General features: G+C 41.8%; 1 pseudogene; it reads left to right on the forward strand.

Annotated features, from left to right (window-relative positions):
• Window positions 1-492: 492 nt before the first annotated feature.
• Window positions 493-16,592, forward strand: LOC148045801 (uncharacterized; annotated as a pseudogene).
• Window positions 16,593-17,681: the final 1,089 nt, after the last annotated feature.

Raw genomic sequence — 17,681 nt, forward strand, 5'->3', positions numbered from 1 at the left:
CTACTTGCACAACATTAATATTATTTTTAATATCTGTGCAACCCCTCTTCTTCATATGTGGAGAGTATGTGTATGCTTGTGAGTGAATGATCCCACCTTTTAAATTAACTTATTTTTTTTACTGTATTGCTGTATTCTTTTCAACTATAGTGGGGTATGCAAGTGGAGAATGTCTGGTTGGTTCGTATGAGGGGACTGAGAGCACGGCCTGGAGCCCCTCCACTGAGTGCAGAAGCAGAAGTGGATGGGGGCCCGGATCTGCCTTTCATCCCAGAGTGTCTGGTTTGAATGGCCTGCTGAGAAGAACGGGGGCCTTGAGAGACAGAGGGGGGGTCTACGGGCATGGGGGCGGGCCGGAGCATTATGGTCATGACTGGGAGGGGCAGGTACGACGGGAGCTTCAGGGCTAGCCATTACCGGGGAAGGAGGGTTCGCTACATCACAGCGATCCCTCGTTCCGGCCCTGATAGCTCAACTTGAGTGCCAGGTGACATGGGAAATCAGGGCCCTGGTCTCAGGTTACTGCTGCTAAATGCCAGATCTGTGGTACATAAAGCTCCCCTCATCTGGGACTTACTATTAGACGAGGGGGCAGACCTGGCATGTATTACTGAAACCTGGCTGGGCCACGAGGGAGGAGTCCCCCTCTCAGAAATGTGCCCAGAAAGGTTTCAGGTGCTCCACCAGCCACGACACTAGGGAAGGGGTGGAGGAGTCGCAGTCATTATCCGGGAGTCATTAGCTCCTCGCAGGATCCCTGCTCCAGAGAATGTCGGGTGTGAGTCCCTCCTTGTGAAGTTGGACCTAGGGGGTCAAGTGGGCTTGTTGTTGACGTACCTACCTCCCAGCTGCATCACAACGGCCCTGCCTGTGCGCCTAGAATCAGTAGCCGGACTGGCGGTTGAGTTCCCCAGACTTATAGTACTGGGGAACTTCAACCTGCCATCTCTGGGCGAACGCTTAGATGGGGCCCAGGAGTTCATGGCTTCCATAGCAACCATGGTCTTGACCCAGGTAATTCAGGGTCCGACTCATGTGGTGGGACACATGCTCGACCTTGTGTTTCTCTCGGGACAGTGGAGACGTGATCTGGAATTAAAGGGGATTGAGATCTCGCCCTTGTCATGGTCAGATCACTTCCTGTTGAGGCTTGATTTCCAGAAGCTACTTCCCCACCGCAGGGAGGTGGAGCCGATTAAGTGGTTATGACCCAGGCGCCTGATGGACCCAGTGGGATTTCAGATGGAGCTTGGGGAGATACCTGACTCCCTTGCCCACAATCTGACTGAGTCCTTGGTCGCTGTCTGGAATACAGCAGCGGCTAGGGCATTAGATCGGATTGCGCCTTTGGGGCCTCTCCAAATCCAGGAGACACCTTGGTTTACCGAGGAACTCTGGGAGATGAAGTGCCAAAAGAGATGCCTAGAGTGACGTTGGAGGGCTAGTAATTCCGAATCCGACCAAGCACTACTAAGATCCTTTATTAGGCCTTATCTAGTGGCAATACAGGCGGCAAAATGTGCTCATTTTTCCACCCTTATTGCGTCCGCAGAATCTCACCCGGCTGCCCTGTTTTGGATAACCTGCTCCCTCCTGAAAGGGAAGGATGCAAGTGAACCCTTAAAGGGAAGAGCTGAGGAATTTGTTCAGTTTCTGTTGGACAAAGTCACTCAGATTCGGACGGACCTAGACTCCTCTTGGACAGTCCCAGCAGAGATGCCGAGGGAGAGCCTTGATCAAATTTTATGGAGTGAGTTCCAGCTTTCCACTCTTGAGGAAGTGGACAAGGCCATGGGAGTGATGAGTGCCACCACCTGCCTACTGGACCCGTGCCCTCCTGGTTGGTTTCAACCAGCAGGGAGGTGACACGTGGCTGTATCCAGAGGATTGTAAACACCTCTCTTCAGGAGGGGTCTTTCCTGCAATCTTTGAAGGAAGCAGTGGTGAGACCCCACCTCAAGAAGCCTGCTCTGGACCCAGCCGTCCTTAAAAACCACCGTCCAGTTTCCAACCTCCCATTTTTAGAGAAGGTTGTTGAGAAGGTGGTGGGCTCCCAACTCCAGCGGACCTTGGATGAAGCGGATTATCTAGATCCCTTTCAGTCTGGTTTCAAGCCTGGTTACTGTACTGAAACTGGTTTGGTCGCACTGACCGATGATCTCTGGACAGCCAGGGATAGAGGTTACTCATCTATCCTGGTGCTTCTTGACCTCTCAGTGGCCTTCAATACCATCAACCATGGTATCCTTCTGCAACGGCTAGAAGAGGTGGGAGCAGGAAGCACCATTCTACGGTGGTTCTCCTCTTACCTCTCTCGCAGGTCGCAGTCGGTGTTGTTCGGAGGATAGAGGTCGACCCCTAGCCCCTTTAAATATGGGATGCCGCAGGGCTTGGTCCTGTCCCCCCTCCTATTTAATATCTACATGAAGCAGCTGGGTGAGATCATTCGCCAATACGTGATTAAATACCACCAGTATGCGGACGATACCCAGTTGTATCTGTCCGCCCCGTGCCAACTCAGTGAAGCGCTGGAAGTGATGTGCCAGTGCCTGGAAGCTGTCAGGGTCTGGATGGGAATGAACAAGCTTGCGCTCAACCCTGACAAGACTGAGTGGCTTTGGATGTTGCCCCCCAAAGATAGTCCGGATATTCCATCTTTAAACCTGGGGGGTGAAATCTTACACCCCTCAGAGAGGGCTCACAACTTGGGTGTTTTCCTGGATCCCCAGCTGACTCTAGAACACCTTTTGGCAGCTATGATCAGGGGAGCTTTTGCCCAGGTTTGCCTGGTGCACCAGTTGCATCCCTATCTGGACCGGGAGGCACACCAAATGGTCACTCACGCCCTCGTTACCTCAAGGCACAACTACTGTAACGCGATCTACATGGGGCTGCCCTTGAAAAGTGTTCAGAGACTACAACTGGTCCAGAATGCAGCCGCGCGAGCGATATTGGGTGTACCTAGATACCCCCACGTTACACCTATCCTCCGTGAGCTGCACTGGCTCCTTATTGGTCTCTGAACATGCTTCAAGGTGCTGGTTATTACCTTTAAAGCCCTACATGGCCTAGGACCTGGATATCTCCATGACCGCCTCCTGCAACATACCTCCCAGCGCCCAATAAGATCGCACAGGGTGGGCTTTCTCTGGGTGCCATCGACTGCACAATGTCGTCTAGCGGCTCCTCGGAGGAGAGCCTTCTCTGTAGCTGCCCCGGCCCTCTGGAATGACCTACCCCCTGAAATCCGGACCCTCCCACTCTCTCGGCTTTGAAAGTCTGTTAAGACCTGTTTCGGCAGGCCTAGGGCTGCTGATCTTGATTGACCTTCAGCCCCACTAAGATCGAGTGCATGTTGTTGTCCTTTTTTAATTCGTTATGTCTTATATTTTAAATTTTTAACATCTTCTTTTTTTAAACTGTTTTTATGTAAGCCGCCCGGAGTCCTCCGGGATTGGGCGGCATACAAATCCATTAAAATTGAAATTGAAATTGAAAGACCTTCAGAAGAAGGACAGTAAGGAAAACTGTTGGATCCAGCAAAGTGAGAGCTGTGGACCATCAGCACAAAACTTTTGGTGTGGCTCTGCATAATGGGTACAGTGTCCTTCCTGAACTTCATAGGGATACTATGGTGACAAGTTCAGCTATTTGTGACAAAGATGATGACTCAGCTGAGCAATCAATTTTGGTCCGTGACAAAGAAATTATGAATCAGATATTTCAAATCAGTTATGTAAGGTGAGCAAGGAATCTAGAAAGAGTAGCCACCTTCTGATTTGTGACTCAATATTCCTTGATTTAGAAAAGGATGTGGATGGTTTGAAATAGGTGAGGTGTCCGCCTGATGCTACTGCCAGCAGAGACAAAAGGCACATTATCAAGATAGTCAAGAATGCTAGTAGGGACTGTGATGTTGATGTTGTTTTGCATCTTGGCACTAATGACCTATAAAAAACAACAACCTGTATTTTCTATGCAGAAGGATTTCCAGAATGTGGGGCAGGAGGTTAGCAGGATACACTGGAATCTTACTTTTTCAGAGGTATTACTTGTATATAAGCAACAAAAAAGAAAAGACCAGTATATAGCAGAGGTAATGTGTGGCTAAAAGAGTGGTATATTTTTGTCCCAAGCAATCTAAAACTAATAGGATTGTCAGTGTTTCTTTCATAAATATTTGTGCAGTTAAGGTAACTGAAAAATAAAGCTTTCAATAGTGTTCACCACACAATAGGCACTAATCAAACAAGTGGTAAGAAAGGGAACCCAGAGACAAGACAAGTTGTGTAGAAAACAAACAAAGTCAGTGAAAACAGAACTCAAATGCCTATTCACCAATGCAGACAGTATGAGGAATAAGGTGAATGAGATATCCAAGTACATGAGGGCAGATATGATATTGCTGACATTATGGAAATTTAGTGGGATGAAACCAATGAATGGAGTACACAACTAGAGGGATTTAAATTATTTAAAGAAACATACCTAAGAATAGAGGGCATGGCACTATATATAAGTAATAACTATATCTCTGTAGAAATACTGTCAAACAATGATGAAAACTATCTTGAATGCATTTGGATCAATATAAAAGGGGGGGGGGGAATGACATTCCCAGATGTTTATACTTTAGGCCACCCAACAAAGCAAAGAAAACAAATTAACCTTTTGCTAGCCAGTTAACTATTGTCTAGGAACACCACAAGAGTAATGGTAGAATTCGACTACTCTGACATTAACTGGGAAACAAATTCCGCAACTAGTGGAAGATCAAACAGCTTCCTGATAAACCTATCAGACAAAAAGGTAGAGAAGGGAATTAGAGAGCCAATCATACTGGACTTAATTCCAATTAACAAAGATGAAATGATAAAAGCATTGAAGTTACAGCACCTTGAGGGGGAATGATCATGCAATATTGGAATTCAATATTAGGCAAGCACAAGCAATAGGACAAGATAACCAGAGTCTTGGACTTTAAGAGAACTGATTTCAATAAACTTAGAGACAGCTTGGGAAATATTCCATGTATAAGAATTCTTGAGGAGAAAACAACCTAAGAAACTTGGGAAATTTTGAACAGTTTATAAAATCCCAGTCCAACACAATTCCAATGAAGAAGAAAAACAAGAGATCTCAAAAGAAACCACCAAGGCTGTGCAAATAATTGTCTGATAAACTGAAAGACAAAAAGGACAAGTACAAGAGGTGCACATAATAAGGCAGAATATCAACAAATAGCCTGAATCTTCAAAGATGAAGTCAGGAAAGCTAAGGCTCAAAATGTGACACAGGTCAAAAATAAGAAGAAAAGGTTTCTTTCAACATATAAAAACAAGACAAAAGTTAAGGAAATGATTGGTCCATCAATGGGAGAAAATGGCAAGAAAGTGATGAGCAGCAGGGAGAAAAGCAGAACTGCTAAACTCATTTTTTGCCTTTGTCCTTACACAAAAGAAAAAAAAGTCCAACCTTTCAAAAAATACTGTAAAATGCAGAATAGGGATAAAAGTCAAAATAAATAAGAAAATGGTAAGAGAACACCTATCCAATATTTGAGGGGCTGCCACAAAGAAGAGGGGGTCAGCCTATTCTCCAAAGCAGGAAGGAAAGACAAGAAACAATGGATGGAAACTAATCAAGGAGAGAATCAATCTAGCACTAAGAAGAAATTTCCATACAAAACAATTAATCAGTGAGGGCATATGTGAAATCCATTTTGTTTACTACCGGTTCTATGGATGTGGCTTGGTGGGCATGGCAGGGAAAGGATACTGCAAAATCTCCATTCCCACCCCACTCCAGGAGAAGGATACTGAAAAATTCCCATTCCCACCCCACTCCAGGGGAAGGATACTGCAAAATCTCCATTCCCACCCCACTCCAGGGGAAGGATACTGCAAAATCTCCATTCCCACTTTACTCCAGGGGAAGGATACTGCAAAATCTCCATTCCCACCCCAATCTGGGGCCAGCCAGAGGTGGTATTTACCAGTTCTCCAAACTACTCAAAATTCCCACTACTGGTTCTCCAGAACCATGTCAGGACCTGCTGAAATTCACCCCTGACTTAGGGGCTAAATAACTTGCCTCCAGAAGTTGTGAGTGCTGGACTTTTTAAGAAGAGATTGGACAATCAATTGTATGAAATGTTACAGGGTTTTCTCCTTGAGCAAGGGATTGGATCAGAAGACCTCTAAGGTCACTTCCAACTCTGTTATTCTGTTGTATAAGTGCTATTTAGGAAAGCAAGGGGTTTATATGGCCAAAAGATTAAATAGGTAGCATTTATTTTTATGAAATAGGTTTTTCTTATATGGTTCTGGGAGCTCACTCACCCCATGATAGCAGTACTGTTACCACAAAAAGGAGATCCCCTGTCCTTGAAAATTGTTGCCCTTGTTCTCTTTTACCTCTAGAAATCTGGTGAAGTTGGCAAGCACATTTTTCTGCTCACAAATTTGTGCAGGTTTTAAATTTTAAATGCCTTTTGTGTTCAATTTTAGCAAGTAATTAGACTGACACAGAAACATATGCACACACACACACATATATACGCAAATATACTCAATCCTCATATCAAGCATTTTGGTTTAACATCTCAAACTGCTGGAATGGACTGCACATTTCAGCAGTAGTTCACTTCTTACCCTTATCTCTGGTCATTACAGATTTATTACAGATCTGTGTTCTCTGGCATTTGGAGAGAGTATAAAATACAGTTTATTAGACAGCCTCCAGTAAAGGCTGAAGGGAAAACAAACTCACTCAGTGTTAAGTATTATAGTTTGGGCATTACTAATTTCATTTCCTGCTGTTAAGCAGAAAATAGGATTGACTGCCCTTAACAACAGCTGCAGTGTTACCATTTGTGGCTTGCCATAGACCTTGTGTGAATTGCTTTCCAAAAGAGTCTTTTGGGGGGCAGTGGTAAACCAGTTGTCAGAAGAGGCTTTTGAAGAGTCCTAGTGCATCAGCAGCAATTAATGCAGGTGGTATTTTAGACAAGGGAGCTAATGAGCTTTAATATGCATGCAGGTGAGGGAGTGCTGAATCAGTAGAGCCATTAATGAACCTATGACAGCCTAATTAGCTACAATTTAAAATCTATGGAATCTAATCAGAGGAGCTGAACACTGCTGCAAATCTGTGTATGAATGAGTCTTTCTAAATACTCCAATCTGTTGCTTAGTCACTGATTGATAGTAATTGCTTTCCCCCCCCTCTATTGTGTATAGGAAAATGCCCAATTTTACTCTGATAGAGAAGGACACAAGTTAAATGCCTAAGATATTTGGCTGCTTAAGTTTTAATCATGGGATATATATATATATATATATATATATATATATATATATATATATATATATATATTGCTCTGTGTGTGCATATGTATGTGGTGCACACACACACACCAAAATTACCCATCAATTCTGAATATAAATTATCAAAAATATCACACTAATTTTCATTTGTTTAGTTGGCAAGATGTATATAAATGTATATAAATCTATGTATATAAATTTAGAACTATATTATATCAATTAGATTATATCATAACGTACATTGGTAGCAGTTTACAGAAAGTTAAAGGAAAATGTTTCATTAAGACAAATAAGGGGTGTTTGTATTTGTGTGTGTGTGTGTGTGTGTGCATGCATGCATGTTTGTGTGTTTTCTGGTGAACACACAAGTGTGCACACACGTATACACAGGCTAAGTCTACTGAATATGGGTTGCAAATATTGGTCAACCAGTAGATAACAGCAAAGAATTAGTTTTTTTGTATTTCTCATCTACCATCTAGTGGTCATATGGATTATATTTAGTCCAGATCTGTGTTCTACAAACACATGCTTTGTGTATATAGAAATGGGAATATGTTAATTATAATTAGAAATTTCAAAGATAACTTTGCTTATTAGTTGAAAAACAACAATTTTAATACTCTCAGTTTATACATGCAATATCCAATCAAGTAAAAAGATTAGATGATGCTTATCAGAGGTGGGTTTCTATCAGTTTGCACCAGTGAACTGATAGTGGTAATTTGGCCTGGGTCACAGAACTGACAGTGACCCAGGCTGGCCACGCCCCAAACCGGTTCCCCGGTCTCTTCTGCCATTACTGGATATTTCTTTGCATGTGCAGAAAAAATTACAGTCAACTGCACATGTATAAGCAATGTGTGGCAGGCACAGACAAGCGCAAAATGATCCAGTACCAACTGGTACAGGAACCCATCCATGATACTTATATAAATTAATCAATCCCTATTAATTAGATAGGTAAATCATACCATAAATGCAGTTTTTGTCTATGCCACATATATTTTTGGGTCATTTTGTTATATTCAGTATCATATTGACTTAAAAAAATAATATAGACTGTAATAGAGATCAGGTAGATTTGAGGTGTATATGCAATTTTTTTAAAATAAAAATAAATTATTGTCCATTTACAGTTGTTTTAAATTTTTAGTAGTAGTTTGCTATCCCTTTCTGCCTGGGAGTGGAAGAGAATGAATGATTTAAAGTCATCCAGTTTACTTTGTGCTTAAACATGAGGTCAAACTTATGATCTCCCAATCTCCAGATGATGCTTTATGCGTTACACTAAACTGTCTCTTATAGTGAGATTATTCTATAGTGAGATATAATACATTTTATTTGGAAAAGTAACCATGGTATCAAATGGCATAATATTTTGTGAATGCAGAAGTATATGACTACTTCCCCCTCTGTACATCTAATTCTTAATTAACAGCTGAATCAAAAACAAAAACGAGGGCATATACAAATAATAGAACTATTTCTATATGTGGCTTAACGATGAAAAGCTGTCTGGCTGACCTATATCTAAAGTTTTACTATAGGAACCCATTAGTTTAGATGATCAACTTGGTTCAAGGTTACAGAATTTATAAGGATTATATTTGGTTCTTAATTATTAGGGCTGTGGAAGGAGTTGATTTGAAAATTCAATATGACAGCCATTTAATTAATTTTCTGAGCTGAAATGACTTTTCAAATTGAATAGATGATTCTCATCAAAACCTTGAAGTGATAGATCCTTTGAATTGATTCTGTTATTCAGATAGGCTTTTGAGCATGCTGAATAATTTTTCACCATGTTCAAGAACTCTCTGTTGTTTAAAAAATTAATTTGAAAAATCAAGCCAAGTCCATTTTCTGCTGAACTGGACCAAATGATGATGAACTATCAATTCAGTTATGATAAGAGTTGATCAACAAGGCCTTATACATTCTGGGCAAACAATCAGAAATTTCTGTCATAGGTTTCCCTTGCTTTTCATTACTTACTTTACAGTATGCAAAACAAAGTTATTATATTTATCAGAGGCTTCCTTAGAAAATAGCACCATGCATATAAAAAGGATTGGGTTTTGATTACCTGATTATGCCTACTATTTTCAAATCAGTGAGTATTGCTACGGATGGCCCTTGTTCTGACCCCAAAATTCATTTTAATCTAATTTGAAACTGACTTGTCTCAACTCAATTTGGAGATTGCACCATTTCATAACAGAATTGTATTTCTGTGATGAGCTACATGGAAGTAAACCTACTAATTTATGAGATATATTGACTCTGGGAAAAACAATATGATGCACCTTGCATGTTTTTTTTATTATTATTTTATTTATCAAATTTGCATGTTGCTCATCTTGCTCACCCTCCATGAATTAGCAAACAAATGTTCCTTCAACATTAGTAATAGGAAACATCCTGTAGAATAGTTGAAATAAGCACCTTTGCATAGAATATTGATCCATTTTTTTGTTTGTTTGTTTAATGTTGCATTAAAATGTCTGTAAGTTTCTAAAGCATGAAACTGCAGGCAGGCTTTGGCTTCCCCAGCTTGTATGTGAAGCCTGATCCATGTAAAATCCACATTATACAATAGCAGAGAGACACTGTTTACTTATTGCCTCATTTATCTTGCAGCCCAGATCCAATCCATTGACTGAAATTAATGATCATCTCTCTGCATACAATATATAGATTGAACACATTCAATCACAGATTCTTTATTATTCTTCAAGGTTTATTATCTCTTCCTTCCCCTTTTCTACATCTGTTTTGTGATGTTACCACTTCCTACGTAAACAGTCTTTCTTGGTACAATGGAGCTGAAGCAAGTACTAAAGTGTTTTCATACTATGAGGTGAGGCATTTTAATAAATAATTCCTAAAAATTGTTGCTAGAGTACTTTTGGTTTTTATTACTTGCAATAGAGGCAAGGACTTTATACACTTTTTAAACGTATAGTTTTACATTTCTATTCTTGCATCCTTGTTTTGCAGAGACCCCCATTTGTTTAAAAATACTTAATATTTCTGTTACATAGACCATTGCTGCTTTTTTAGCAAGTTGGCGAAGTATATTGTTAGTGCACAAACTTTTACAGAGAATCCTAGTAACATCTAGGAGTATATGTAATTCTCAAAATTCTTCACACGATTTATAGATAGAAAAACTAGTTGATAAGTTCATAACATTGGTCCAGGGGAATGGCATAATTATAGAGAAGGCTGAGACAGACTTAGAATGACTTTATTGCCACTTTGAATGTACACAAATAGGCATATATTAAAATGAAATTTCATTGCATACAGCTCTCAAAAGTCACCACCTCCAATATACACTACATAAACATGACAAAATAAATAAATAATTACAGAATTATGCATATACCCACATAGATTATATGACACAGAGAAACTACAGTCCAGTTCAGATGTATACATGTACATGGCAAGAAAAACAAATCTTGCAAGTTTACCAGAATTGGTTTGGATTTATTCAATTTGTATGCCGCCCTATTCCTGAGAGACTCAAGGCGGCTAACAATCAAAGAGGGAAGGGGGTACAGAATAAAAATAAAGGACAAACACATTTTAAAAAACAACAACAGTCATATCCTCGAGTGGGGCTGAGAGATTCAACAGCCCCAGGCCTGCCGGATCAGCCAGGTCTTAATTGCTTTGCGGAAAGCCAAAAGGGTGGTGAGGATCCGGATCTCAATGGGGAGATCGTTCCAGAGGGCCAGAGCAGCCACAGAGAAGGCCCTTTCCCGGGGAGTTGCCAGCCGACACTGGCCGGCAGATGGGATTCGGAGGAGGCTTAGTCTGTGGGATCTAATAGGTCTATGGGAAGTAATTGGCAGGAGGCGGTCTCTCAAGTACCCAGGTCCGATACCATGTAGGGCTTTAAAAGTAACGACTAGCACCTTGAAGTGTGTCCGGAGACCAATGGGCAGCCAGTGCAGCTCGCGGAGGATAGGTGTAACATGGGTGCACCCACAATCGCTCGTGTGGCTGAATTCTGGACAAGCTGAAGTCTCCGAATACTCTTCAAGGGCAGCCCCATGTAGAGCGCGTTACATTAGTCCAGTCTTGAGGTCATGAGGGCATGAGTGACTATCAGAAGGGCCTCCCGGTCCAGATAGGGTCGCAATTGGTGCACCAGGTGAACCTGGGCAAAGGTCCCCCTGGTCACAGCTGACAGATGGTGTTCTAAAGTCAGCTGTGGATCCAGGAGGACTCCCAAATTGCAAACCCTCTCTGAGGGGCATATAATTTCACCCCCCAGGCTGAGAGATGGAATAGCTGGACCATCTTTGGGAGGGAGCATCAATAGCCACTCGGTCTTGTCGGGATTGAGTGAAAGCTTGTTTGTTCCCATCCAGATCTTGACAGCCTCCAGGCACTGGCACATCATTTCAACCGCTTCACTGAGTTGGCACAGGGCGGACAGATACAACTGTGTATCATCCGCATATTGGTGGTACTTAATCCCATGCCGACGTATGATGTCACCAAACGGCTTCATGTAGATATTAAATAAGAGGGGGGACAGGACCGAACCCTGTGGCACCCCATACTTGAGGGGCCTAAGGGTCGATCTCTGCCCTCCGACCAACACCGACAAGTTGAAACTCAGTCCATAAACTCTGCTCAAGACCTTCCCCCGGTACCTTGGCACTGAGCAATTGGAGTCCAGGTCTGTCCGAATCCGAGCGATTTTATCTGCTAGAAACTGAACAAATTCCTCAGCTCTACCTTGTAAAGGGTCGTCCACATCCCTCCCTTTCAAGAGGGAGCGGGTAATTCTAAACAAGGTGGCTGGTCACGATTCAGCGGATGCAATAAGAGCGGCAAAATGTGCACATTTCGACGCCCGTATTGCCACGAGATAGGCTCTGACATAGGCTCTCATCAGTGCTCGGTCTGATTCAGAGTTACTGGCCCTCCAGCGGCGCTCTAGACATCTCTTTTGGTGCTTCATCTCCCGGAGTTCCTCGTAAACCAAGGGGCCCTCCTGGATCCACTGCCTCGGAGAGGCCGTAAAGGTGCAATCCGGTTTAGAGCCCCCACCGCCGCTGTATTCCAGGTAGCAACCAGGGACTCGACCGGACTGTGGACGAGCGTCAGGTATTTCTCCAAGCGCCATCTGAAATCCCACAGGATCCACCAGGTGCCTGGGGCAGAACCACCTAATCGGTTCCTCCTCCCTACAGTGGGGGATTGGTTTCTAAAAGTCAAGCCTCAGTAGGAAGTGAGCAGACCATGACAAGGGCAAGATCTTAATACCCCTCAAATCTAGATCACGCCTCCACTGCTCCGAGAGGAATACGAGGTCAAGTGTGTGATCCGCTGAGTGAGTCAAACCCCGAATTATTTGGGTCAAGTCCATGGCTGTCATGGAAGCCATGAACTCCTGCGCCCCATCAGAGTGATCACCGAGCGACGGCAGGTTGAAATCTCCCAGTACCATAAACCTGGGGAACTCAACCGCCAGCTCGGCTACTGACTTGAGGAGCAAGGGGAGGGCTGTTGCAATGCTATTGGGAGGAAGGTACGTTAACAACAAACCCACTTGACCCACAAGGTCCAACTTCACCAGCAAGGACTCACACCTGACAAGCTCCGGAGCAGGGATCCTATGAGGAACTAAAGACCCTCGGATGATGATAGCCACTCCCCCATCCCTTTTCTGGAGTCGTGGCTGATGAAGCACCTGAAATCCTTCTGGGCACATTTCAGTGAGGGGGACTCCTCCCTCTGGGCCCAGCCAGGTTTCAGTAATACATGTCAGGTCTGCCCCCTTGTCTAATATTAGGTCCCAGACGAGGGGAGCCTTGTGAACCACAGACCTGGCATTTAGCAACAACAGCCCTGACAACTCTTGCCATCTGGCCCTGGAGTGGAACTAACAGGGCCGGAAGGGGGGATCACTGTGACGTAGCGGACCCTCCTTCCCCGGTAATGGCTAGCCCTAAAGTTCCCACCGTACCTGCCCCCTATGGCATAGGGAACAAAGCTGTTACAGAATCTGATAGACCTGCTAGAAGTACTTCGAAATTTCCACCCAGAGGAGAGCAATAGAAAGAGACCATGAAGTCGGTGTGTGGAGACTCTAACAATGCTTTGAGCTCTAAGCACATAGCACTTATAAGCAGTATTCTGAATAATAGGAAGCAAACTTCCTATAATCTTCTCGGCTGCCCTTACCACTCTCTGTATGAACTTTCTCGTGAGGCACTGCAGCCACCAAATTAAACAGTGATGCAATTTGTTAATATACTGTCAATTGTGTCTTATAAAAAGTGGCCAAGACAGAAGGAGAAAGATTTACTCTCCTCATCTGATGCAGGAAATGCAGACACTGGTTTGCATGCTTCACTAAGGATGATGTGTGGTGAGATCAGTTCATATTGTTAGTTATCTGCACACACACACACACACACACACACACCCAGATACTTGGTACTGTTGGCCATCTCTACAGTTGTATTGTTGATACTGAGTGGAGTATGAGCATGATGGTTCTTTCTAAAATCTGTGATGATCTCTTTTGTTTTATTAACATTTAAAACCAGGTTACTTTTATTGCACCAGTCCACCAGAGTCTTCACTTCTTCCCTATAAGCATCTTCATTGTTGTCCTGGATAAGACCACAACTGCCATGTCATCCCATACTTTACAATATGATTTATAGCAGATTTGGCACAGTAGTTGTGGGTCATCAAGGTGAACAGTAGTGAACTCAAGACACAGTCCTGTGGGGGACCTGTACTCAAGGAGATGGAGTTTCAGCTGCTTTAGGAACCAGAGAGAAAGATTGGCTGTTAGATTGCTACATTTGTTCATTTATTTCTCTGTAACTTCCACATATCGAATGTAGTTCTAAGTAGTTTAAACAAGAAGTACAAACCATGGATACAGATGCTACCTTTATTGCAAGATTTCAGTAACAGAATATTGTGCATCTAAAAGTTCTTCTTCCTCTCCTTTATTTTTACTTTCCAGAAAACTAGGGAGGGTCCTTTGTGAGATGCTTTCTATTCGCCTTTTCCTTCTGTGGGGTCACTTGCCCTTTTCATGATAGTTTTCTACATTGCACACGCACTGATGTAACGCCGGCAGAAATCCACCCCTGCAACAATGAGCTGCTTTCCGTAGGATATTTCTATCATTTAGAGATTATCTAGATCTTTGCAGTCTACCCATGGTAGCCAAAGTGAGGAGCCACAGAAGGAGTCATAATGGAAGAGGAGAAAAAACAAGTGAGAAAAGCAACACTGCTGCTTCTTATTTGACCAGTTCTATTTGTGAAGGAGCAAAGGAAGAATGATGCCATATCTGAGTTCAATATGTGCATAACTACAGGATGTGGCAAACAGCCAATGGTCACCTTGCCAGGTTTTTATGGTCATATTTTTGGCATTTGGTTACGCGATATATGAGAAAAAGGGAAAGTTTTGATATGGAGACTACATCCAAATCTTGGAAAAGAAGAAAAAGGATGGAATAGTGTACATGGAAAACAATTCAGAACAATGGTATTAAAAACTGTCCTTTTTGTAATTTCTTTTACTTACATTTACCAACCACTAAATATACAAATAATGCATTGATTATTACTTAATGAGACGCCAGCATGATTTCTATCTTCATTGCAGTGTATTTAAAAGTCCATAGAACATAAATTGTGTCATGTGACATCGTCTGAGTCTTCACTCTTAATGCATGATACAACATAGCTATAAAATATATTGCTCTATACAGACAGGGTATGAAAGCAAAAAGGCTTCAATAGATAGTAAAGAGAAACATAAATTACCTAAATGTGTAGCATGGAAGCATGCAGCTGAAATCACATAGAGCAGTGCACAGCAATAAATATGGCTCTACTGACCATATAGAAAAAGGTGAACTTTCAATGACCTGATTGGAGGCTGTATATATTATCCATTCAGGGCGGCTTGGCTATTAGCATATTCTAGCTTATGAATGAGACTTAACCAAATAAGACAGAAAGATTTGATAAAGCAATTCATAGACAATAAAGAATATTGGTCATTGGTCAAGAAAGTAGAGGAAGTTGCAGTTCTCACATAACAAATAAAAGAAGCTTTAAAAACATTGAATCACATATTACATTCAGTGGTAATGTACTTAATTAGGTTTTGGCTCAGCAGGTTTTGTGAACCTAGCCTCTATAAGTTGTAAGCAATGATATAATGCTTTGTATGTCATGTCAATCCAGACAGTGAAATTATCCAATAAACTATAGTTAACAAAAAAGAAAGCTTATGATGATGTAAGAACATAAGAGCCATGGTTGCATCTTTTGACTGTCTATCTGTCTAAATTGTGGTGCACTTCACCTCCCAATGACCCTCATCTGATGTAATCTCCCCATCACAAGACCCTTATTTGACATACTCGCACCTGACCCATCACAAGACCAACCTGACCACACAAAGCCATTATAAACAGAGGAATAATGACATGACAATGACATCCTTAAACTCCACTGAAGATGTTACCTATCCTGGTAATGAAATATTTGGAAACCACCCCCATGCTCAGAGAAAACTTCACGCTCATCCTACGCCCGACCTACAGATATTCACAACTATTGCAAACCTGCATGGGCATGCAATGCTTCACCCTGCAAATGGCTTCACTTCCTCCATGAATGTCTCTGTAAATAAACAACCCCAAAAACCATACGCTACTGACCACCACTTAACCATCCACAAGCATGGAAGCCGACCTTCCAAAAAGGATGCAAAATGCTTTGATTCATGATCATTGATGCCCACTGGAAAAATATCAATGCATAATCGACGAACCAAAAAACAAACAAACCAGTATGCCTCAATTCCATTGGACAAGTCCTGGCAAACACTTTAGAACACACAATCCACAGGAATACCAACATAATACAAACCAAAAAACACGAGTCATTATAAGAGACACTCTATATCTTTACCCCAAAACCAGAAGATGACAAGTCAGAACTATGGATCAGAAATCTACCCAGCAAACCTGTATCTGATGACAAAAAGTCCATCATTACACACAGCCTCAATTTCAACAAAAAAGATGCTGACCCCATTGAATTCCTTGCCAATCTTGAATCCATTGTAAAAATGCATCACCTGAACCAAGAAACACAAGAAGACATCAGACAAAGAATAATTCCCAAAATGCAACTCAACAGACAAAATGAAACATTCAGCCAAAAGGAGAAGAGAGCACTAACAAGATGAAAGCATTGCCATTCTACCAGCAGACAAAGGCAGTCTGACAGAAATAATGGACAAAACTGACTACATCAGCAAAGCTGAATATCATATAAATGAGACCAATACCTATCAAATAATCCACAATGATCTGACAAAACTACTAGTGAACAAAATAAAAGACACCCTAAGAAAAATGGAAAAAATAAAAACAGTTAATACCACTAGAAAGAAAGCACGTGCAACCAAAAGGGTCCTCAGTACCTAGGTTCTAGAACTGTCCAAACAACTACACAAGCACAGGATCCCTTACACCTAATTGTGTCTCTACCTTGAACATTGACATTCAAAATAGCAAAAATCATGCAAAGGAAACTGGTCATAATTGACACCTGGTCAATTATTCAACTCAATAAACACCCGAGAACAATTTCTCTAATTCATCAAGCACACCAAGATCAACAAGGAAGAAATCATGGTGTCCTTCAATTTAGTGCTCTCTTCACCTCAATTGATATAAATTTGGCTCTATGATCAGACAAAGTCTTTATAAATAGAAGAACACTGACAGTGACATTTCCTAAACTCTGCTGAAGATGTCACCTAGCCTGGTAAAGAAATGTTCAGAAACCAACCCACAAGCTCAGAGGATGAACCTTCACCTTATAATATTCAATATTATGCAACTTGCTGGATTCTGATCCAAAATGAATAGGACACAACCAATGTGAACACAAAAGTAAACCATATTATACTTAACATGCTAAGAGAATTACTGGCTTCCTACAATATCCTGAATGACAGATTATTTACTTCATTAGCATAGTATAGTCTTGTCTAGCCTAATGTATTGTGTGAATGCAGCTACTACATAAATGAAATTTATGTAACAATTAAGCTTCCCTTGCTCTTTTATGTGATGATGCTACTCTGTAAAAATCTGCAGTAGATCTTGACATGGAACGTAGTAAAAATAATCTTCAAATTTGAATCATTTTAGACATATATGGAAATGCATATTTTTACTCATTCTAGACTGACAGGAAGATTCCTGTGATATTTTTTTTGTGTGATTGAACAGGTAATCAAGGGAAGGAGGAAAGCTGAAGGCTGAAC

The sequence above is a fragment of the Thamnophis sirtalis genome, unplaced genomic scaffold, assembly GCF_051295495.1.
Source record: "Thamnophis sirtalis isolate CommonGarterSnake01/CBP01778 unplaced genomic scaffold, rThaSir2_p1.2 scaffold_4, whole genome shotgun sequence".
NCBI lineage: Eukaryota > Metazoa > Chordata > Lepidosauria > Squamata > Natricidae > Thamnophis > Thamnophis sirtalis.